The following is a 23,950-nucleotide window of genomic DNA, read 5'->3' on the forward strand; positions in this document are numbered from 1 at the left end:
AAAGAAGAGCTCTCACTGGAACAGGAATCTACCAGACGTGAGGTAAAGTTGATGTGGGCAGCTGACTTTTTCCGGAAACTCAAGAGACGGGAGCCACTGTTGTGCTCCTCTACTACACTCCAGGGGTTGATCGAAAAGATGAGCTGACATAAGGGAAAGGTTCTGGTGTGAGATTGGGCCCCCGCGTACCTCAGTTAAATGCCCCTCTAGTCACGCACGCGGGCCTCTATCCATCCACAAGAGGGAGGCTAAAAAGTGCGAGTGTGCTCGTTGAACGTGGGCCAAACTCAGGCTTCGCACCTACGTAGCCCCCGTGTGCTCGGTTTCCTCGCCTATAAAACGGGAATGATAGCAGTACCCTTCTCACAGGTGGCTGGGAGGCATCCATCAAGGAAATAAATACATACATGCATACGTCCATGAAATGATGCAACTAAATGGCATTTAGTACGCATGGATACACGTCCATTAAGATCACAGTGGCCCTGGGTCCCTCCTGGAGGGGTTCGCTGTCCCTCCCGCATGTGAGGGACGGGTGAGGAATGAGCACTGTTGGCTCCCAGAGGTCTGCAATGACATCATCTGGCCCGTGTCCCGTTGGCTGACTCCCATTCGGACTGAGTTGCCCCCCGTGTTTCTGCAGCTGTGGGGGCATCAAAGGAGCGGCCACGTGGGGGCAGAGGGCCCAGGTCTGGGCTCTGCTACGTTCCTAAGCGCAGGGAGCCAAGCCGAGCCCTTTCAGCTTCCTGGCCCGTGTCTTCCTTCCCCAGAAACGACGGTTCCACCCGCAGCATGTGGCTCGGTGCCGGGCGCCTGAGAGCCTGACGACTGCCCCGTCGCGGCGTCTGGCACGTGGAGGCCGTCGGTGTTTCTGTCCGTCGATTCAGTCGCTCGGTGGACGGGGATCCAGTGGCCCGGCGCGAAAGTGACGGCAGGTCTGGCTTCCGCCCCCCGCGGTAGCTCCAGCCCAGCTTGTGGGGCGCCCCTTGGCCCCTGGAAACGAGCGGCAGGGGAGGGAGCCCAGCTTACAGCTCGGGGCACCAGCAGCGTGGGAAGGGAAGGGCCCTGGCCCGCGTCCCCTCCTCCCTGCCCTAGACCTTGGCCATGGCAGCCAGAGGGGCCCTCCCCGCCTTCCTCTCTCTGCGCTGCTGGAACAGCACCCCTTCGCCCCCATCTCCCTCAAACTTCACCTACAGATACATTGACAGTTGTATGTTTGATGTTGTTCCAAACCACGTGTCAGGAAATTACGAGGCGATTTCTTCCCCTCTCCCGGTACAAAGGTCAAGGCTGTGGTCAATGTCCTGGTACAGGCCCAAGTCAACGAATGACCTGAAGTCTGCCCTGCGGCCTGAGCCACGGGGTATCCCGGGGTGTCCATGGACATGGCAATGGGGGGTTTGGCCCCTGGAGCCCAGGCTGGGCCCTGCCTCCCCCTGTGAGCCCTGCCTGCCCGCACCCCGCCCCCCATCTTCATGCCCCCGTTGCTTTGGATACGAAACGAGAACAGTAATAAAGGAGGCTGTTGTGAAAATCAACTAAGCGACTGTGTGGAAAGCCCATCCCGGGGCCCTGCACAGAGGACACCTGTCTCAGCGGAGGGCCCCCTTCCCTGGAAGGGTCACACACGCTGGTGGCAGCTGTTCATTCCAGCCACAGTCAGCAGGATGGACTAAGAGGCCTTTTCTGGGCATTGAGGCCTAACTTCCCATCTATAAGAGAGTCCAAGGGTCACACTTGGGGGTTATCTCATCTCCACGGTTCTCTTGGGTTTAAAAAAAAAAAGTGTCATGGTTCCTTGACCCTAAAGCCCTGTACAGCACAGAAGCCCCAGGACAGTGATGGAGCCTTATTCTCTCGTGCGGCTCCCTGCCCTCGGAAGCAGCCCAGAGGGTGCCGCCCCACGGGCTGAAGCCTGGGTGACACAGGTGCCTCCCTCCCGTGAGCACCAGAAACAGGACAGTGCTCTGCTGTCTTCCCGTGTTGGCTGCACCACAGCTCCGGTCACCAGGGCGGTACTGCCCTCTTCCATGGTGGGCTGGACCAATGCCTCAGCTCAGCCCATGTTTTCTCTTCCAAGGGTGGACAACAGTTCTGCAATGACGCAAAGTTAGGAGGGCCACGGTGGCCTATGTGCGAGGAGCCCAGAGGACATGGGAAGGGCGGTATGAGAAGTGGCCTCTCCCATTTAGGCAAGAGCACATGCGAGCCCAAGGGAGGGTGGTGACTTGGGCCACAGGGGATCGGGCTTGGCCTCACGGAGGGGTGGTATGTAAACTCAGCTTTGCAGGGGTGGCTTGTTAACTGCATTAATAACCGTTATCATGCTCAGGGGTTCCCAGGTGCTGGGCCTAGGGGATCCAAGGCAGATAAGACAGGATCTCCACCCTCCAGGACCTCGCAGACTAGCAAGAGGCACAGAGAGGCAAGCAGCTGGACAAGCAGGGTGTGAGTTGCACCGGGATGGAGGGGGGTGCGGCAGGGGAGGGGGACAAGTGGTTCCGCAGGCTCCCCTGGAGAGCATCACCCATGCCGTGGGCTGAGTCCTGATGTCAAGGGGAAGGTGAGGCACAGGGAACCACTAAGGACTTGTGAGCAGGGTGTGACATGTCCCAGGGCGAGGTCCTGTCGCAGCTAGTCAAGGAAGCTGGGACTCTGGCTCCTGGGGTGGAGGAGAAGCCAAGGAGGGGTGGGAGGCAGGATCAGTCTTGCCTGCCTTTGTACCTGAGCCTGGGCTCTGGCCTTCCGCCAGGTCATGTAGGCAGCGTGACCTATAGGCCTGCTTATGGCTCATGCTGCCCTTCTAGTGTCAAGGGGACACCTACGGTGCGTGGGGAGGGTACCTTTGCCAAGCTGTGAATCTAGGCTCTCGGTGTGCAATTACCTAAACCTTGGGAATCCAAAGAGATTCCTGGTGAGACCAAGAAGTGGTCCGTTTTTCCTACAGCCCCATCTTCCCATTACCTATAAGCCACTAGGGCAAGCGCTGCGAGCCTTTTTCTTCTTCCTGTCTTCCCTTAGCACCAGACATGGGGTCCTGAGTTCAGGGGGGCTTTGATAACCGACAAGGAAGACACTGCCTGACTCGTTTCTCAGAAAGCAGACTGGCCTCAGCGCTTCCCCACGCCCAATAAGGTGTGGTGGGCAGGAACCGTGAACGCTCGACGCCCCTGCTTCGTTTGAAGTGAGGGCCACTTGGGAACAAAACAGAATCACTGCCAAACTGACAGGAAGTCAAAATGACTCTTCGTGAAGATGTCATCAGTTTTTCTCCAGATGGAATGTGCGGCCTGGGCTCTGGCACCAAACCTCGTGGCTTTGAATCCCATTCTGCAACTCACTGGCTGGGTGATCTTGGGCAATTACTAAACTCACTGAGCTTCTGCTTCTTCTTTTATAACAAAGGGAAAATAATAGGACCTTCACTCATAGGCTTACTCCGAGGATCAAATGAGGCCAATGTACATACGCTCAACACGTGCTAACAATTGTTGGCATTACGATTGCTATTTCTCTTTAGACACGGTGTCGATAGGCCAAGAGGATTTTGTATCCAGGGAACACCGAGATTAGGAGAAGGAAAGGAAGGGAAAAGGTGTGCTTATGTCTAATGAGATGCCAGGAAATTCTTTCTTGTCGGAACAAAGGTATCTTTTGTTTCCAGAAGGGTCAAAATGGTTGCTCAACAATCTGGGATTACGACAAAAGCAAAATCAGCATCCTGGGTGACTGTGTCTAGGGCCACGTCTGGATGAGTAACGCTATCTGGGACTCTGCACCAGACAACCACAGGGGGTGTCCTGGTCCCCCGGCCCATCCTCAGCCGGGCCTACGGAGCTCTGACCGAGCTCTGACCGAGCTGTCGTCATCCACACAACCCCACACCAGGGGCCTGCGAGACTCCCCGTTTCCACGAAAGAAAGAAACTCGGTTTCTAGAATCCACTCCCAGGAAGGTCTCTCAGAAGAAACTGCGGAGAGTGCCTACATTTTTTGGTAAGTTCAACCACGCTCCGTGTGGGACTTGGCACATCAATTCACCCTTCCAGGCTTCAGAGGATGAGACGGGTTGAGCTGGGCCAGAACTAGGTACTAATGTGCTATATCCCCCTTGGAAGTGTTCTGATGTTTGATTCACTTACCCAGCAGAAGCCAGATGGACCCATCCATTCATAAAAAGTCAAAACAACCCGGGGTTGGGGGGTTGAGATGGTGTCCTGGTGGGAATGAACCCCAGAGGGGAGGTTTGTAACCACTGGATGGTGTTCCTTGGAGTCAAACCCCACCCCCCACCCCAAACCCTGATCAGGACCGGGAGGACGGGTGGGAGGGCCACACAGTCGGCAGGTCCAGGACCTCACTGCACATGTACCTTCCAGTTGTCAGCAAAGGGTATGCAGGGGAAGCAGACCCTCGAACAGGCCAGCGGGCTCTTTGTACACGAGCATGACACACAGCAGGTGGGGAAAGCCAGCGTCACCCCTATATCTCAGCATCTTTTAAAACTTCCTACCTTTATTTTTTTAAAAATTGTTTCCCTGGAGGAAAGAAATGAGCACCCTCTGTAACAAGGAAAATAACAATAGTCATAATAATGAGAAAAGCAAAATAAGCACATGTAAGTGCATTTTTTTTTCTTAGAGATTTATTTTTTTTTGATGAAGCTGACACCAGTCAGGGAGAGAGGAGAATGTCGGGAGCCCCGCAGGGGAGTGAGCACCCAGAGGAGGGGCTGTGCTTCCTGCGGGGCAGGGATGGGGGGCGGGGGTGGGCTTGGTGTTGGGGTTGGTTTGTTTGTTTAATTTGTTGCTGGAAGTTTTTCCTTTTGTTCTCTTTTATAAATCTCTCCCTGGGCTTTCGAGCTTCCCTCTCCCTCCCACCTCCCTTCCCCTGCCCCCCAATTTCATTTTTAAAAAGCGAGCTCGCTCGCCAGGTGTGTCCCCCAAGCTCTCACAGCTCTAATAAATAAGGAGCACCTGTAAAACAGTAGCTTGACTTGTTAAGTGACTCTGTACAAAGGAGAATATAGAAATACAGTATGTACACGGCATCCACGCGCCCCGGGGTGCGTCAAGGCCGGCGCGACACGGTCCCGGCCTCGCCCGCCCACCGCCTGCCACCCCTCCTGCCTCCCCGCTCGCTCGGCGGCCTGTGTGGGCGGGGTGGGGGGGGCACCTGGACCCCTCAACAGGGAGCAATTGCTTTATCTGAGTTAGTAAACAGATACACTGAATCACAAGGTGATTTGATTTTTTTTTTTTTAGTTTTCTTCTTTTTTTTGATTTTTTTTTCCTTATTTTTTTCTCTTTTTTTTTTTTTTTTCTCTGTACTCATCAGAATGGGATACTCCACGACTGTCTCACCAACTCAGTGTCAGTACACATGCTCTAGAGGACTTCTGGACTCGCAGCTACAACTGTACAAGTGCACACAAGAAAATCTACCCTGTTATCCTCCACCCACTGATTGAGGATTGGATTGCACATTTCTCTTAACCATGACAGGAGAAAGCAAACAGTGAAACAGAATCATGGGTGATCTTTCTCACTTTCCCTCTTGTTTTCACTGGTTCGTCCATACCATTCTAATTATCATGAAAGGACTCTGCGTATAGAGAGATTGCTTCACTGACTTCCTGGATCACCGAAAACCATCAGGGTTGAAATTTCATCCAAGTCTTTCGTGACGCCCAGCAAATATTCCCCCTCGGATTATTTTACACCTTGAGGGCATTTTGGTCTTCAGTTCAACACTCTTGCTGTGTTCCCAAATGGGGCGCTATTTAGGAGAATTTAAAGAGAAAGCTGAGAAGAATAAACATTTACCGAGTTCTCTTGGCATTCAGTCTCTGAAAAACCACAGTATAAACTATTCATGCTGCTTCTTACATCTGTCAAATCGAAAAATTAAAAGCCATAAAAGTGTAACACTGAAAATATGGCATTAAAAAGGATAAAGGTGGCCTTTGTAAAAATAACAAGAAAAAGTATATTAGCCAATAAAATATTCTAACTCTTCATTTAAAAGTGCATCCTGGGCGGGACAGAGATGAATCTGGAGGGGTTGGGGCTCCAGCGCGATCCCTCTCCGCCTTCAAAACGTGAACAGTATAGGTCCAAAACCATACAATGCAAATCACGATTCTTAGTGTAGCAGCAAAACCACAGCAGTTTTTTTTTTTTTAAATGACTAAAAAAAGATTTGTGTTTTCAAATTCGTATCGTCTTCCAGCCTCACCCTCGGAGCCTCGAAGACGGAGCGGGGAGATTTACCTACGTTGGTCCTTGTGGCTTGTCGGTGTTTTGATTTCCCAAAACCAGGGGCGAAATCCCTAAGTTCCTCTGGGGAGAAGCGGAGCCGCGGCCGCCAGGAGGCCGGGCCGCGGGGTGGGTCCGAGCCGGGCGGGCCGCTCTGGGCCGGAGGCCGCCGGGGAGGCCGCTTCCTCAGCTGCTCAACGACAGGAAGCGCCTTTATTTGTCTGAGTTCTAGCCCGAGGGGTGCTGAGCTGACAGCTGGTGTCATTGGGTGGCGTGACGCGGTTTGCTCTCGCCCTCTCTCCACGCAAGGTGCCCTGTGAGTGCGCGTTCCTGGGGGAGAGAAGAGAGAGAAGAAGGGGGGCCCCGTCAGAACCCACTGGGCCACACCACACCCCGACCCCAAGCGGGAGAACCCAGGCGGGACCCAGCGCCCCACTCAGGCCCGCTCAGGCCCACTCAGGCCCGCTCAGGCCCACTCAGGCCCGACCGGCCACCAGTCCCCGGAGCCAGAGCAGCGCCGCAGACTGGGACGGGCCTTCAACCCCCGGTTCTGCTCAGGGTGGGCCCTGCCAGCTTGGGGTGGCGGCTCCTGGGGGCGCCCTGACCTCACCCGGACACCACAGCAGCAGCCCCTGCCGCCCGGTGACCTTTGCCCTCGCCTTCCCGCCCAAGGTCACCCCCAAAGCCAGGCCCGGGCCACCGCGGTGGGGGGGCCCTGGGCCTCCAGACCTCACCCCGTGCTCCACGTAGGGGCTCTGGGGGGGGCTGCTGCAAAGGGCTGAGGCCTAGGGATGGGCTTTGCAGCGCAGGAAGCAGCGCTGTCTCCTCAGAGGCCTCCTGCAGAGGCCCAGGAGCCGGGAGGAAGGCGGCTCTCCGCGGGGCCCTGGACGGCCGGGCCCACCAGCAGCGCGGAGACCGGAAGCCCACAAGGCCCAGGCCTGGGAGCCCGGGGCAGAGGGCCCGAGCGGGGCGGTTCACGGAGGAAGGCCGGTTTCTGGAGAAGGCCCACCCCAGCTTCACCACAGATGTTCCTCAGGCTCGGCCCCTCCAGCCCAACCGGCTTATTTCACTTGCTACCAAGTGAAAGGTTTGAAACAGAACCTGCTGGGGACACTCAGGGACTCCTAGTAAACGGCCGCCGAGACGTGGGCCGGCCAACTGTGAAGTCTGAGGTTTGGGGCCGCGTCTGTCCTGCCGCATCTCCACACCCAGGCCCTGGGTCAGCTCGACACGCATTTGCCAAGGGGATGAGGGTCAAGCAGCCCCCGTCCCCTCCCCTCAAAACTGTACCTTTTTAAAAAAAATAAAAATAAAAATAATTTTTTTTTTCTTGAAGATACGTGAGGACGCCAGAAATGCCAGCCAATGGGTAAAATCTGACTAACATGAGGTGGTGACAGAGGACTCGTAAACATCTTTACAACGGTTGAGATTATTCCTAGAACAACGAACACGTAATTTCTGAGAGGTGATAGAATTTAAAACTTGAAGGGACCCCAGAGATAGTATAATTGCTGCATTTTATAGATGAAGAAAGAGAGGCCACAAAGAGACCCGCAGCCTTGCTCAGGGTGTCTGTAGCATGAATTTAGCAAAGTATGAGGAGGTCAAAGTGCCCACTGGGAGGACTAAGTACAAGCTTGCGCTTTAGACCCTGCTATCCAAGTCCTGGTGTTAATGGTAACGATAATAATGATCGGCCAAAAACAAGGTTTGAAAATCTGAATGTGCATGACAGGAAATGCCTGAGTTCCCCAAATCACATTAAATCACCAGATCCGTGTGTATTTAATATGTATATTAAATAACCAAAGTGAAAATGCAAAACACCACAAGTATGCAATGGGGGTGGAATTACAAGGCCATGGAAACCTTTTCATTTGGCATGGTCAGATTTGGAAATGTGGATATTTATCTCTGAAAAAGGAGCTCATTTTTATTCCTTTCTTGTCTCTCTCTCTCTCTCTCTCTCATTTCTTTCCTTCCTTCTTTCTCTTCCTTGCTTTTTTTTTTTTTTTTTTTTTTTTGAGAGTGAGACAATGGCAAGAAGGGACACAGAAATAAGAATGCCAAGAGCTGCCATCAAATGAGAGGTCATAAAGATTTGGAAAGGAGCCTCAGAAATCACGACTGGATCCAAAGACACAAGTGCAGCTTCTTCTGGGGCAGTTTCTTTTCCATTTAGGGAGCATAGTCTGGAACTTGCTGTGCAGGGAGGAAAACCGTCCCCACCTCTGGGCTTGGGCCCAAGAGTGACCAAATCTTGTAGTCGGGGGGAATGGGGGGGGGGGCTCCAAATCCTTTCTTTAAAAAGGAAAAGGGAATTTTTTTTAAAAAGTGTTTTAATGCTTTCTTCCAGGGACTGGGAAACACCACCATTTTGAAGGACTTACTTGAGAATGTCGTGATTGCTTTTTTGAAGGATGTGGCTTTTTTTTTTCTTTAATGTGATCATGACCTCAAAAAGAGGAATCTTTCTCCAATGAGTTTCTTTATATTCAAATCACCTTTGGACAAAGGCCAAACATGGGCAGCATCAGCCTACTTGGAGAAAATTTCAAGGCTTTCATAAGGGACTGGGAAAACGGGATTATAATGAGAGCCATTCTGCAACCTTAACTACAGCGTTTGCCATCCCAAACACTATAATAATCATTATTATTCTCTGGTATCTATTATTGTCTGGTAAATAATATGTGTTTTCCCCCCAAGTTCTAAAGGGTGCAGCTGCACCACACTCTATTTTTTGCAACCCCATTCCTGCTGCTCTGAAAGCTCCTCACACCGAGCTTATTTTAAGAGAACGGCAAAGTAGACAATTTGTGCTCTTTCCTTCCCTCCACCACGTATTTGCCACGTCTGGGACACCCACAAAGGCCAGATGGTGGCAGTGCAAGTCTCTCTCTGCTGGTGACATTTGAGGAGGGGGTGGTACCGAGGTCATCCTCATCCGTTCCTGTGGCTCCTCTGGCTGGTGCAGGGCAGCCCCCTTTCGGGGACCCGAGAATCAAATGGAAATGGACAACCTAGCTTTGGGCTTCACCTCCCAGAAGTGACTGGTTTGCAAACTATGAAACTCAAGAGTGGGGAGGAAGCGAGCTTGCAGTTTCAGAAAGTGATCATGAGGAAGCTCCAGAGCCTGCGCTAGTTCCTACCTTTGCCCTTGCCAAGCAGAGGGATCTTATGGAAAATCCAGTTTAAATTTCTTGATCTGAGCAAAGGGGAAATTACTATGATAAGTGAGACACAGACACCCATCCCCGTCCAGCACATCCCCTTCCTTGGCCTCCCCAAGCCTTGATTCCTCTTCTGTGCAATGGGCGCCTCTGTGAGATTTTTTATTATATCCTCTATCAAGTTCTGTGACTGTAGGATCTTCGGATCAAAGCCAGTGTCAGTTATAGGGGATTATAAACTTGAGCAGTTGACTATTAATCTGTTAACAGCGCGTAAGGAGAACTAGTAATTTCTGAACCCCCAAGCCCAAAGTTTCAGAGACTTCTATTAATCACACACACACACACACACACACACACACACACACAGCTCTCTGGCAGAGGATTTTTGAGTGTCCCTTACTGCAAGGAAGTCTAGGGAAGTGGCTGTACTTGTGCCTCACATATGGGTTTTCCTGTGAGTCAGGGGTTCATCTGAAGGCAGGACAACCCAGGGTTGTATTTTGTTGGATTTTGTAAATGGTTGTATTTTGTATTAGTACCCAGGGTCCTGTTGCAAGGAATATCACACGCACATAACCCATCCCGCATACCATGCATGTACCGGGTTTGAAGGCCGGCTGCACAATGTGTGGTCTCCAGCAGGCTTCTACGGCCAGGTGCCTTCTGGATTCCAACACCCCCCCCCCCCCATCCCTTCAGGTCAGAAGAATGAAGTATCTTCCTAAGCAATGCATAACCAAGTGACTGAGCCTCCGCCTGCCTGGCATATTTTTCTTTCTTCCTTCCTTCCTTTTTCTTTTTTTTCTTTCTTCTCAGTAGGTTCCACACCCAGTGTGGGGCCCAGTGTAAGGCTTGAACTCACAACCCTGAGATCATGGCCTGAGCGGAGATCAAGAGTTGGATGCTTAACTGACTGAGCCCCCCAGGTGGCCCCCTTTTCCTTTTTGACATCAGGAAAGCATTGCTAAGAATGTGATTGAGTTACTCATCCCCCGCCCCCACACAAGAATTTTCAGAGAACTACAGAGGAAAAAAACAATGTGCCTGGATTCTAATAAATGTCTTCAATATTGCTACTATCAAAATACAACCATTCTCACCTTTTCTCCTTTGGCCTGTACAGCCTAAGACTTATGCTGGCTGCATTTAAAAGGAGATTTTATAATTTCTACACAACCACTCCCAAAAGTAATTATGTGTCCAGAGAAAAATGTTTGTCCTATTCTACATCCCAACATTTGTAAGGTGGTACAAGAGTCCACATCTGCCAGGAAGCCTGCCTCGACTTACCCATTTTCAAGACTTTTATTCTTCTTTCCTTCCTTAGATACCTTTGTAATTAGCATAATCAAAATCCTGTACGCCTGTCCTGTCTTACCTGTTTAGAAGGCAAGCTCCCCATGTCTGTCATATTTATTCCCGGAGCCTAAAATCCTGTGGCATCAACTCTACAATGTGCAAGAAATGCCCACTGCTGAGCCGGCTGGCCCTTGTCCACTTACCCCAGCCCCGCAGTGATGCGGCTCACTCGGGCACGTCGGCCCATCACTTAGCACGGTTAAATACAGCCATTACGTGCTGGCTTCGGCCACGCTGTTTATCTGGGACAATAATGAGTCCCTGAGGACTGAACTGCTCTCAGGTAGCCGCAGCTATTCTGGGACACTCACAAGAGTAGAGCCCTGCGGTCAATGAGCAGAGTCACCTGCGTGAGCTGATAAACCCAAGCGTGATGCCAGATAGTGGTCTCCACGGCAGGCCCTTCCCAGAAGAGGCTACAACTTGGTGAGGTTTTGCCAAAAACCGGTTCCTTCTCTCCCCCATCAATCATTGCTTCGTGAAAGTTTGGAAATGGCTTTTGCCACGATTGGAAACGGTTTTCGTTTATGAAGTAGATGGCACCTCTCTTCTGACAGCTCATTAGTTGGTGAAAAACATCCCTTCTCCTTCCTAGCGTGACTGTTACGGGAAATAACCAGTGGTGGGGAGAGGGGGGTGGGAGCCAAGGGTGACAGCTCCCTGAGCTCTGGTCTGAACCACAACCTCATCACCACCGTGCTACTCTCCCCACAGTGCCGATAAGCCAAGGCCCGTGTATGTTTAACAGAAAAAAAAAAAATTAGGCCAAACCTAAGGCCTTCCTTTTCTTTTTATTGTCTCCTTTAGCAATATCTCCTATTTTACTCTTTAATCAATAAAAATCACAACCATATAAGACCACCCACTAGGATAACTCCATCCTTAATTCTTTGTTTTACAAATTAAAAGTTTGGTTTTCTTTGCCTGGCTGCTTCTATGAATTAAACGGGTACAGAGGCCTGTTTATTCTCATAAGCGGTCACCGCTGTTTCTCGCTGACCTCTGAGAGTTCCTAGGAGACAAAGAGCCCTCAACCATGGAACCCCATTGTGTGCACTCATACAAGTCCTTCTCAACATCTTCTTTAAATACCTCAAATCTTTCTGGAACCTGGGAGTTAGAGCAAACCAAATGACCCTGTCTGGCCCTTTCCTAAAAGCATGCAGGGATTCATGAGCACATGTTCACTAACCCGCTGGAGCTGGTGGCTACATCCAATTCAAAAAAGAGAAAAATAAAATAAAGGAGACTTACTAATAGAGCTAATGTTCTGCAGGAAATTTTGAAGATGAGGCGAGAGCTCTGTGCCCCTGCCTTTTCAGACTGAACACATTGCCATTACGGTTTGGGAAAGCTGCATTTTTTTTGCCCCCAAAGAAAGGAGTCAAGTTTTTAGTGAGCACCTACTTTATAGGAAATACTGCACGAGGCACTTTTACATGCTTATTCCACTTGAAAACAAGCATATTTTATATACTTATTTCACTTATACACTTTTTTCATTGAAACAACAATGCTATTTAGGTATTTATTAATGTCCCCATTTTACAGATGAGGAAACTTTCCTAGGAAGGTCAAGAAGCTTACTTGGCCAAGGTCACTAGCTAGAGGCAGAGTGGCTTGAGTCCAGCTCCTTTGACCCCAAATCCCACATTCCCATCCAGGGAGTGGTTCCCCCAGTCCTGGTTTCATCGCCCCCCTTCCTTCCCAACAAGCAGGGGTCGCAGTGTCAGAGCCTTAAAGGGCCCTAGAGGCACACCTGGTCCAGGTCCTTTGCTTTAGAAACAAGAACTCTGAGGAGTTATTTGATAAGGGATTATAATTACATTTTCATTCAAGTTTTGTCTAATACACAAACTAGCTAATGCTGGTTCACGTGTCTTCTAAAAATTCCGCCTTGAACAAAAAACAAATAGATGTTTATTGTGTTAAGACTGAGTTTGTTACCTCTCTATATCTATACTATCTGAACGTAGGCATTCTAGATTAAAAAGAAGAAAAAGATCCAAGAGCAAAAAGCAGTTTTATGTGGCAAGTAGCTATGGTTTATGGGCAACAGTACATTTTAGGATTTTAGGTGGGATCTGGAAAGGTGGTTTCTCTAGCACTTTATCTCTTCTTTACAGCCAGTCCATTAGTAGAGGAGGGAGATGGATATATATATATATATATATATAATCTCCAAAGAGAGAGAAGAGAGACACAGTTCATGTTGAGGGAAACTAACTTCACCACACAATCTAAGAGCAAGCACACTGACTCCCCAGCACCCCACCGTCCACCCCCCCCCCCCCAGAGCCAAGGAGATGGAGAATGTGGTTAATAATTGCTTCTCTGCAACCCTTCACCCTCCCGACCCCAGATGTTGAGGTACGACTTACTTCCTCTCTGCGATCAGCTGCCCAACGGGAGGAAGCAATACCATGGGTGGCAAAAATATGCCTCTGGTTCTTGGCAAGGGGGGTGTAACTCAAGCAGCTTTGGTCATATCTGGTGTCCCACTGAGAGGAAAGGCAGATGAGGACTCAGGTTCTAATCCTGGCTATGCCACTCTGACCTTGAGCCTTTGCTCTGTTTGTCCCAGTCTCTACTTGTAAGAGTAGAACCAGACCTCTTAGAGTTTCTGGAATGGTTTCCCTAACAACCTCCAAGGTTGGCAGCATGGAAGCGTTTCATTACACCTTCCATTACACATCCAAGGGAAGCAAGTTCTGGGCTGCAGGGGCCCCCATGACAAGCACCTACTGTACGCCAGGTACTTCCTGGGCATTTTAACCTAGGTTATCTACCCTGGAGCCTGGTGACTCTCTGCGGTGGGGGCTTTTACCTTCATTTTCCTGGCATACGAGACATGCTCAGTGATTTTGCATGGGGACTCTGGAGCCAGGCTGCCAGTCAAATCCCTGCACTGTCGCTCACTGACCGATGACACCAAGTGGGAGACTTGGCCTCTCTGTGCCTCAGTTACTTCATCTGTAAAATGGATGCAGTAATGGTAACCCAGAGAGTTGCTGTGGGCATGTAACATTTGAACACTGCCCTCCTATAGAGTGTGCTCAGTAACTATTAGCTGACACAATTATTTAACCAGAATGTCAGTACAAAGAGATTATAAAGCTCATCCAAACCCTCACAGCCAGTAAGAGATACAGCCAGTTTTCCAATTGGAGCAGGTCTCACTCCAACCCCGTGTCGTCTTCTTCCAGGCCTTGCAGCCTTTCTAGAAGGGACAGTGGCTGCCAGCTGTAGGGCACCTGGGACGTGCTCCACTGTCCACGTTTTCTTACCTGTCCCTCACAGCAATGTTCTTGCTACTGGTGACCTAGAGGAGACAAGGCACGTCCTTCCTCACCTACTGAATGGCTCTGCTGGGATCTGGACCCAGGCAGGCCCAACTCCAGAGCACATGTTCTTTTCCAGGAAACCATTCCACTGCCTTCCTTCACCACTGGGAGCCCACTGTCACTGCATGTGGGAGCTTCAGAAGATCTACGGTGTGGGAAGTAGAAAAAGATAAGAGCACATCTCCAAAGGTCATCCCACCCCCTTGACAGCACCTGCAGGCCCTGGGAGGATGGGATTCGGCTGCTATGGAAATCTCAGAAGGTGTCTGAGGTAGAGTCAGCCCCCCAAGCGTCATGGCTGCTCTTTAGTCCAGGACCAGAGCATTTGGGTGTCACTGCAGCCACTGTACAAGTTCTGTGCTCATCGGCACGGAGGTCCTCTGCCGGGAGAGCACTGCCTGCCTCTGAGGGCCCAACAGCCCGCACCACACCTGGCCGGCTGGCCCATCAGGAGGGCCGAGGCCCTGTTTGTGCAGCAATCTGGGGCCCAGCCAGCACCCTCGACTGGACTTTGACCTGGTCTATCGGTCGTGAGGTTTCCTTCCACCATGGGCTGGGAAGCCTCGAGGCCTACACTCGCCACACAGTTCTTCCTCCCGTTGCACGACTACGATGCTGTGCACACTTGGTGTATACGTGCGGCGGCCTACGCCCCTCACATGGTAGCGATAACATCCCACAATGTTTAGAAGCCACCACTGGTAATTAGCCTGTCATCAGAATGCAGCCATCAGCTTTAGGGATGCCAGTCTTTCTCTTGCTTCCTTTCAGTCTGCGAACAGCTGCTAAAGTAATTTTCTTTGAACACAGATTTCGTGCTGTCACTCCTCTGCTCGAGGTCATGGTGACGTCGCCTAACGCGTAGAGTACAAATCGGGCACCCTCCGGCTCCCCCATTCACCTGCCCTCCTCCAGGGCTCCTCTCCCTTGGCAGGAGGGCATTGCTCCAGGCGGGGAAAAGGGGAGCTCATCCCCAACGGGGCTCACCCTCCTCTGCCTCTGGGGCCTTTGACATCCCATTGCATTCCTTCCTCTTACACGCCTGAAGGCCAGGCCACGCCACTCCCCAGACTTCAAGTCTCATGGAACCCCATCGGGGTAACTCCGTTAGCCTATTGCTCTCCTGGGACTCTTCTCATTCATATATTCAGCAAATATCTGCAGGCCCAGTCTGCCAGCCCTGAGCTAGAAACTCGGTGACCCCAGGGAGTGACCCGCGCCGGCCCCTGCCCTCGCTCAAAGCATACTGTCTGCAATGCCACAGTGGTTTGTAGTTCTGCGTGTTGCTTGGAGAAGTTGCCTTGGTTATTTCTTGTCTCTCTCGGCAGGTTATTAGCTCCTCAAAACAAGTCAAGGACACCTGCCACTCCCTCTCCCATTTTTTTGTTTGTATCCTTCCTTCTTGCCTGCCTGCCTTCCTTGTATCTCTTGACAACACCTGCACCAAGTCAATGTTAGATATCATTAGTTAAAAATGGATGTGTTTTAAAAAAAATGGATGTGTCTTCTTCTCTAGGAAAAACAAATGAAGATCATCTCTGACCCATCAATAAGTAAAAGGGGACTGCCTCCCTCTATTTGGATATGATGGGGGAATTTATTAAGTTTGTGGATTGTAAAATATGAATTAAGTATAAATTAAGAACTCCCAATACAGATTCTTTTTAAAAAGCTATTATTATTATGTATAGGCCACACACACACACACACACACACACACACGTGCATGCACACAGCTGAGACAAAGAACAAGTCGATCAGATGACCAGACAGTGAGGAGTGCTGTCAAAATCAGAACTCTGAACTGGTGGCCCCTCATCTTCATTTGCAGAACCATTATGTTTTTCCAAAATCTTTCATAGTTTTTCAATTAAGATTTGGGATTCATGTTGCTCAAACCTTGGTGGATATGAAAATAGACATTAAGTCCCATGTTTATGATGCCATCATATTAAATGAGAGGAATGGAGGGACCTGGATGTATTTTTTGGTTTGGCAAATTGTAGAAATACTTTTTTTCAAACATTTGGGGTTTGGCTAAAACCAAAACTTACTTTGCCAAGCACTTTGGCCTTAATTTTTAAACCCATGTGTATTTTAAAAGAAATTCAATCTATATGTTTCTGACTCATTTACACTTAACTCATGAAAATGCTGTTTGGTGAGAGCTATTAGATGTCCAGGCAAGTTTATGAGGCTTTTTAAGCCTTCTTTTCCCCGTTCTTACCAGAGACTTGTGTTTTGCCAGCCATAAAAGAGTGTGAGCCCCAGAGGCCTGTGGTCAGTTTGAAATTTATAACCTCTGAAGCTTAAATGGAGTCTGAGTGTGGAAAAAGGTTTTTTTTTTTTCTTTTTTTTCCTTTCCTCTTTTTCATATGAAGTGCACACACAGGCTACCTCTGATAAAGATGGGATCCTGGATCTTCGTTTCCAAGATGGCTAAAGGTGAATAATAAAGAGTTCTATCTAACCACCAATAAATTGCCCCTAAGACACTTCAGAGGAGCAATATGGCACTTCAAACTCATGTGGACACGGATTCAGACCCAACCCTCTACAGGGAAGTTTTTACTAATTACTCCTAGGATAAGACAAGGAGGTAAGACACAACAAACGATTCAAGTTGAACACTTTACCTTTGGGAGAACTGGGTAATTTTTTTTTTTTTTAATCAGACAACCAACCCTGTTTATGATTTTTTATACATTTTTTTAAATTAGTGGAATCTACTAAAAATAGCATTTGAATTAAAACCAGAGAAGCAGGAAGAACGTGCATGCATGCTGCAGTGACTTCACCCCGTATCTTCTCTATATAATGATGCTCGGATACCACTCAATTATAGTATTCCAGTGGGAGAAAGCTTTTGGATAAAGTACTTAAAAATGGCTTATAAATATTTAAAGTATAAGCATCTAACAAATCATAATGACAAAGTTTTACATTTAACCACATGTGCTCCAAATATCTTGAAATTACTCTAAATATGGGTTTAAAATATCAAAAGGGCTTGCTGATGGGATGCAGAACTTTGCAGAGAAACTTAAACCTGATCGTTCTTGCTCCCACAACACCCAATCTGCACAATTTTTAAAGTGTGCGTGTGTAGATTTCCTTAGAAGAAGATCATGTTACAGTCTGAATCTCCAAAACAAGAGTTGAAGGATGAAATATAAGGTTTCCCTTTCTCTCACCAAATGCAGCTCAGCCACTTTGCTTCTAGATAATTTGTTAGTGTAGGTTGGCTCAAATTTAAGACAGTAACGTTTTAGAAACACATCGAGAACTCAGCCAGCTGCAAGGAGGATATCATTACAAATTGAGACACATGTTGTATGGGAATACCATTCATTTTCAATACCAAAAACATGTCTGGGGAAATAAGCCATGCAAATGAGGGAGAGATATACTTTTTAATTGCATTTTTGGGATGTTAGGTCAATGGTTCATATCGAATGAGTCCATAAAGTGTGTCTCTCCCTCCTGTTCTGTAAATGTCATCACATTCTTACCTCCCTTTTTACCCAGAACAAAACACAGCTTGCTATCAAAGAGACCCAACACACCAGAGGTTCAAAGGGAGAAATGATGAGACATCCAGCAGCACAGCCAAAGAGCCAGGTGGAATGAGGCTGGGGAGCGCCGGGCACCTCCCATTTGCCCCGGTCTGGACCCCGCAGCTACGGGGAAAGGCAGTTCCCTCTCTCCCTGTTGGGGGCGGGGGGGAGCATTGGGGCAGCTTGGTTGAACTGCTGGCACATGCTTTTGCTGACACCGTAGCTCAGTACCAAGAGCCAAGGGTTCAAAGATCTGGGGAGCAACCTGACTGGTTTCCAATCTAAGAATGTGTCATGCACTCAGGAGCCACTGACAGCACAGGAGGCCGATTGCAAGTTTTGGTTGTTATTGTCGTTTGCTTTTGCTCCAAGTCATTGTCACTGGAATCTTTTAAATGACCCTTGAAATAATCTGTGAGTGTGTGCATGTGCGTGGGTTCCCCCTCTCTGCGGACGGCCTCACGGTCTCAGTCGGGACCCCCACCCCACCACCTGTCAGGCAGCATGCTGTGGACACCCACAAATTTGGAGGAGAGGCCTACCCAGTTAACATTCAGAGCTGGCGTCTGAGATGGAGTCCACCCCTTTGCCGTGAGAATGGGACCCTGTTAAATGAGGCCCACATCACATCATCTCTTTTGCAAAACTAAGTGAGTTGTTTCTCTGAAAATGGCTTTCTTTTATGCTTTTGAGGCTTTAAAAACCAAAAGTTTACACGTGCAGAATGCATCGCCTTAACACGCATTCACATGTGAAGGGCTACCCTGGAAACCCGCAGCGAAGAATACAAAATCGTTCTGTGCAGGGCAGGGGGAAGGAAGGAAAACACAACGGCCACCTTTGTGGCCCTCTGGCACAACCTCTTTGGCACAAGAGAAGCTGGAGAAGGCAGCGTGCTGGGGTGGAGGTGTCTCACTACATGAGGTAAGTGTCCCGGGCTGTGGTGTATTTTGGTCCTCAAACACCTCTGCCCCTCCTCAAGGCTTGTCTGCACCAACATAGGTGTAAGTGATTGAACCATGATGCCCAGGCAGCAGCTCAGGCTGGCAAGGGGAGGATTCATTGGAAATCAGACGGGGAATTTCTTTCCAGTGCCTTTCTGAGCAATGGTTTGTTAATAGGTGATGGAATGCTTTCCCCTCTGTCCAGGTGAAGAAACATGCTAGGGAACTAGGGAGTTAGGGAGCTAGGGAGTTAGGGAGCTAGGGAGTTAGGGAGCTATGGAGTTAGGGAGCTAGGGAGCGAGGGGGAAAATGGGTAGCACTCCCAGACACAGCGACATCAATGCCTTAGTGTTTACTGAGCCGTCCACTTCCCAGGCGCTGGCCATCCTGCTCCCTCGGCCTCAAAAGCAGGGTGGAAGCTTTTCCACTGAAGGACAATGTCTCCCACTGGAGTAGAAACTTCCAAAGCTAGGGGCCTGGGAAGCATCTAGCTTGTTTCTTTTCTTGCTTACCTTTTCTTGCGCTCATGGGATATGAAGAGTCCATACAGCCTTTTGCCTTTGGTCACTAAGGCCATCTTCTGGGGCAAGTGCTACATTACGGAGCTGTGGATGGTGGTTCTGCAGACATCGGGTCCACAGAAAATACTGCTGAAAAGAATTCTGTTTTAAGGGAAGCTTTACCATTAAATTGGCTTCCTCTGAGCAACAAGAAAAATTCCAGCTCAGATATGGCTTAGTGATAAGATAATCCTTCAGAGATGTCAGGCAAACTTCTGAAGCCAAAATCTACGGACCTCTCCTCCCAAGAAAATGCCTCGTGCACAGGTATATAAAACTTGCTCTGAAATCCCAGGGGGGAGCAGCTGAAGGCCATCCATGGACTAGTCCAGGGAGCAGGAGACCAGCTTAAGGGAGCTGCCACATGAGCCGGAAGGCCTGGAGCAAGGCTAGCACGAGCATGGCACCTGCACGCCCCTGAGACTCCGTTCTGCAAAGTTTGCACACTAAGCACTGTCTCACCTCACCCGAGTCCCAGCCCCACAAAGATGGAGGGTTATGGCTACATCTGAAAGAAGTAAATACCCGGTCACATACATCATTTCCTAGTCCATCGTAATCTGATTGAAATAACATCCAAAAGCCAGATGCTTGCACATGGAAACCACCGCTGTCCACCCTCAATTTTAAGGGTTAAAATAGAGCCAGCGGCACTGAACGAGATCTTGACCCTGCGCATTCCAGAAAAGTCTCCTGTACGAGTCTGAAATGATCACAGGAAGCTCGGGCAGGTCCTCCCCCCCTCACCCGTGTACATGATGCGGACCTGGTGGTTCCTCTCTGGCTCTTTGAATTACCCCTACCTAGAAATGGACAGCTATCCGCACCCCCACAGCCCAAACTCAAACATCAGGGATTATATGGCCAATTCCCGCACACCCCATAACCAAGTACTGTTGGTTAAGAATCTCCAGTCTGGCCTAGGATCTGAGCACATCGCTGATTGGACTCATCTCCTCACCTCACTCTCAGGTTTTCTTCTTTTCCTTGCTTTTGTAGGAGGCACCCATAGCCGTATTTAGAATGTATGGACCCGACTTCCCAGGCGGTCTACCCTCTCCAATTTCTCAGCTGGAGAAACTAAGCTGCCAAAAAAAGTTACCTGTCACCTCTTGATGAAGCCCATTCTTGATGAAGCCAACACCGCTCCCCCCAGCTTGAGATAGTCCTTCCTGGGACTGTGGCTCCATAACCAGACTAATAACTAAACTCCAAGAAGCCACAGCTAGGGCTGCCTCCTGCAGCTCTCCCAGAGAAAACAGAAAGTGGGAGGCACCCCTGCTGCCGAGGCTGAGGAAGCACTGAGGCATCGGGGCCAGGGAAAAGAGTCCCAGATTTTCTTCCTGTTTTAGAAACATGTAAGAAATCTGGAAGGCACGAAGGTGGGAAGTCGTATGGACTTGTTGCTCCAAGGGGATGGAAAAAGTGAGGGCGAAAAGGTTACTCATGGTACACATTTTTTCCATTGATTATTTTACTTAGAATATGTCATTTCCCTGGAAAATCGAGGAGGGGGGGGATATTTTCTTTTGAATATCTTCAAACATTTGCAAATGGTTACTCTGAACTCCCCAATGTACCATAAACAAGTGTAAACTGTAGAAATTCAGAAAATGTACAAATACAAACAGCTATCCCCCAAGCTCCAAGGCAAAGACGAAGATGGGAGTATTCCATTTACAAATGGAATTCTTTGCGGATAGAATAGTTTGGAAAATGTTTATACGTTGTTTTTCTTATTATTTGGGGGAATATTTTCTTTCCAGCCTACAGAAGCTGCAGAACTGGCGTTTGGAGTCTTGAAAGTCGAAGATTAAAGGGAGATTACAATCTTTCAAAATCTTCGACTAAAACTTAATTAGTTCTGCCTCCAAAGACACTAGCTGCCCGTTGAAACCGTCTGTAATCATATCAACAGAGAATGCATAAGGTCAGGTACCCAGGAACGGAAGCCCTTCAAAACTGGGGGGCGGGGGGGGCGACAACAAAAAAAACCCAAAAACACCAAACCTAGTATTTGCCGAGAAGTAGCAAACATGATGGTTTCTTTGGAGAAAATCGTAGCTGCCTCGCTTACTGATTTGAAGATAAGTCGGCTTTGAATGTGCCTAACATGATAAACAAACCAGTAACAGAGTAAGAGAACGGCAGGCCCAGGGAAAAAGTATGAAGAGCCCCGACAAGTTACCAGCGGCCTCTCCAAGAGAAATAACGCATGAGTCACCAACGAGCACATGGAGAAATCACTCAGCTGCACCTCATCCACCACAACCGAGGCCAGTTTAATGCTTTCCCCTTTGGCTCTAACTCGTCACCATCCGTGTTCTCCGTCAGGGCACAAAAGCCATGCCGCCCTTTATTTAACGGATGCATTTCCAATTTCCACAACCATATGAATGGGCTGGGTTTCTGAAGGCACCGAAGAAAAACAGCACCACATGTGCACAGAAAATCAGGAAGGGTCAGAGAATGTGAGTGAATTACGGCGGGTTGAGACTGTGCTTCCAGGTGACATGCAACTCCAGAGGGCAAGAGGAAATGTGATTTAGTGAAGGAGAGGCAGTTCACCGCCCCCTCCCTCCGTCTTAAATCACTTGCCTTGTCACCCTGCTGAAGCTGGCGAAGCCTGAGTGTCTCTGACTTTAGAGAAAAGCTGTAATTTCTTGGGGGACCCATCATAAAAAGAACTCTCCAGTCTCGAGGGGCTATGGGCAATTTTGTCACTGCATCTTCGGAAACTGGCCAAAGCCAGGTTAATATTTTTAGTAACGACTCTGGTCCACATACAAGACCCTAGCCTGATTCTTTATTCAGAAACATTTATCATCCAAACAGCCATCATCTAGTTCATGCTTTTATGTTCTTTTGGGCCCGTGCTACTCATGGACCGGTGGCACTATTCTTGACCTGGTCACTTCTCACTCGAGTCATGGAAGTAAAATCGTTCACCCTCCCCTTCCTCCTGTAATGTCATCGGAGTGAGTGACATTAGAATCATTTTTAAAAATTACAATTCCCAATGCTTTCTGGCTTTCTTTGTCCCACACCTTCCTGCTACTCACTGCTTTATTAACCAGATTACATTAGTCTGGTGGAGACATCAGGGGCACTGGAAGTTGTGGTGACTCTGAGAAGGCTGAGTCCATCAGTCTTCAGACAGTAGAACTTGTAGGTGTAAAACCCAGGAAGGAGGGTGAACCGATTTTTACTGTTCTGCTCCGACAGGCAAAGCCATCAGTGGAAGGAAACCTCAACCTATGGTGACCAGGAAAGCCTTCTTGCACCACCGGCAGCCCCCTCGAGCTGGCTCTATGCCTCCCAAGCAAACCTCGGGCTGCAAGTTAGGTGGGTGCCCACGTAAACATGCCAACTTGGAGACAATGACTGGACACACCACATCAAGTGTTCTGGTCCACATTTATATTTCCCACCGTGGAGTAACGGGCTGGTATTCTAGGTTTGCTGTTGTTGCTGGAAAAACAAGAATTGGACACTGTCAAAAAGAAGAAAAAACGAATACTGTCTCAACACTCAGAGAAGCTGGTAGGTATGCTGGGTTTTTAAAAGTCTAGGAACTTTCCTCAAGACAACGAAGGGGAATATAAGACTTTTATCAAGCGGGGCAATCAAGGGACCATTTAGCCTGTTCTCTTACAGTGGTTTGAAGAAACTGCAGCTCTGGAGTCAGACAAGCTGGATTTGAATCTTGACTGCTCGCTAGCTTGGGCATCTTGGGCAAATTACTTAATTTCTATGTCTCGGCTTCCTCATCGGTAAAACAAAGACAAAAATAATTACCATCCAGATCCAGACCCCAATAAATACTACTGAAAAACACTTACAAGAAGGCCTGCACATACAAACGTGAGCAAGTGTTTGTGCTAGAAGGTCCACTTCCACCCGGACTTCCTTCCTCCCTGGGGGTATATCCCCCCACCAGACTGTACGGGTCTGAGGGCAGGCGCTGCGTCATATTCCCCCTCTGTGTCTCCCAGCTCGTGGAAGAAGCTGCGCACAAGTTAGGTGCTCGATAAACGTTCACTCCTCTTCCTCTGCTCTCCACAAAGCCCCGAGAAGCCTCAACTGCTAACATCTGCCCACCTGCTAACATCTGCCATCTTCTGGGACAGCAGGCCTGCGTGTGTGGCAGGTCTGAGTTACATATTGGTTCCCCCACTTGCTAGCTCTAATTTGGACAACATCTCCATGCCCTATCCTCCTCCTTGGTGGGGTACAGAGGAGGCCCATTCTGCTAGGTGGTGGGAAGGTCAAGAGGCCACATCTGGCCCCAGCGGGGTGTGCTACGCATGCTAGTTCCTCTTCCCCTTACTGAAACTCTGGCCTCATCATCAATAGCTCGTTTTGGCAGTAGGCAGGGTTCCGGTCACGGGGTCAGACATAGGGGGACTCTCAGCTGCCTCGGCGGTGTGGCCCTTTCTCCCGCCGAAGCCTTCCACTGTCTGCAGCGGTGAGCGACCCACTGGGCCACTGGGATTGAGAAAGGAGAGACTGAAAAGCTGGTCAGCCGAGCTGGAGGCCTGCCCTAGGCAGTGCTGGTGGGGGACCTGAAGGAAGAGACCCCCCTCCCTGAACAGGAGCCACGGGCCTCGCTTCCAACGCTCTGCCAGGGAGATGGCGCTTAGTGGCCTGGGGTCAGCTGGCATCAACACGTGAGAAGATTAGTTTTTCTTCTCCTCTGGCCGATGGAATCCGTGATTTTGGGGGGGAAATCTGGTGAGTTGAGACACTGC

At 49.4% G+C, this 23,950-nt stretch overlaps 1 protein-coding gene across 1 annotated transcript in view; it reads right to left on the reverse strand.

Moving 5' to 3' along the window:
* Positions 1-6,484: 6,484 nt before the first annotated feature.
* Positions 6,485-23,950, reverse strand: part of LOC121484539 (sine oculis binding protein homolog) — a 163,830-nt gene continuing 146,364 nt past the window's right edge. The window contains exon 7 of the mRNA XM_041743938.1: positions 6,485-6,586. The gene's annotated coding sequence lies outside the window, so the exon portion shown is untranslated. The remainder of the gene's footprint in view (positions 6,587-23,950) is intronic.

Source organism: Vulpes lagopus, chromosome 1 (genome assembly GCF_018345385.1).
Source record: "Vulpes lagopus strain Blue_001 chromosome 1, ASM1834538v1, whole genome shotgun sequence".
Lineage (NCBI taxonomy): Eukaryota > Metazoa > Chordata > Mammalia > Carnivora > Canidae > Vulpes > Vulpes lagopus.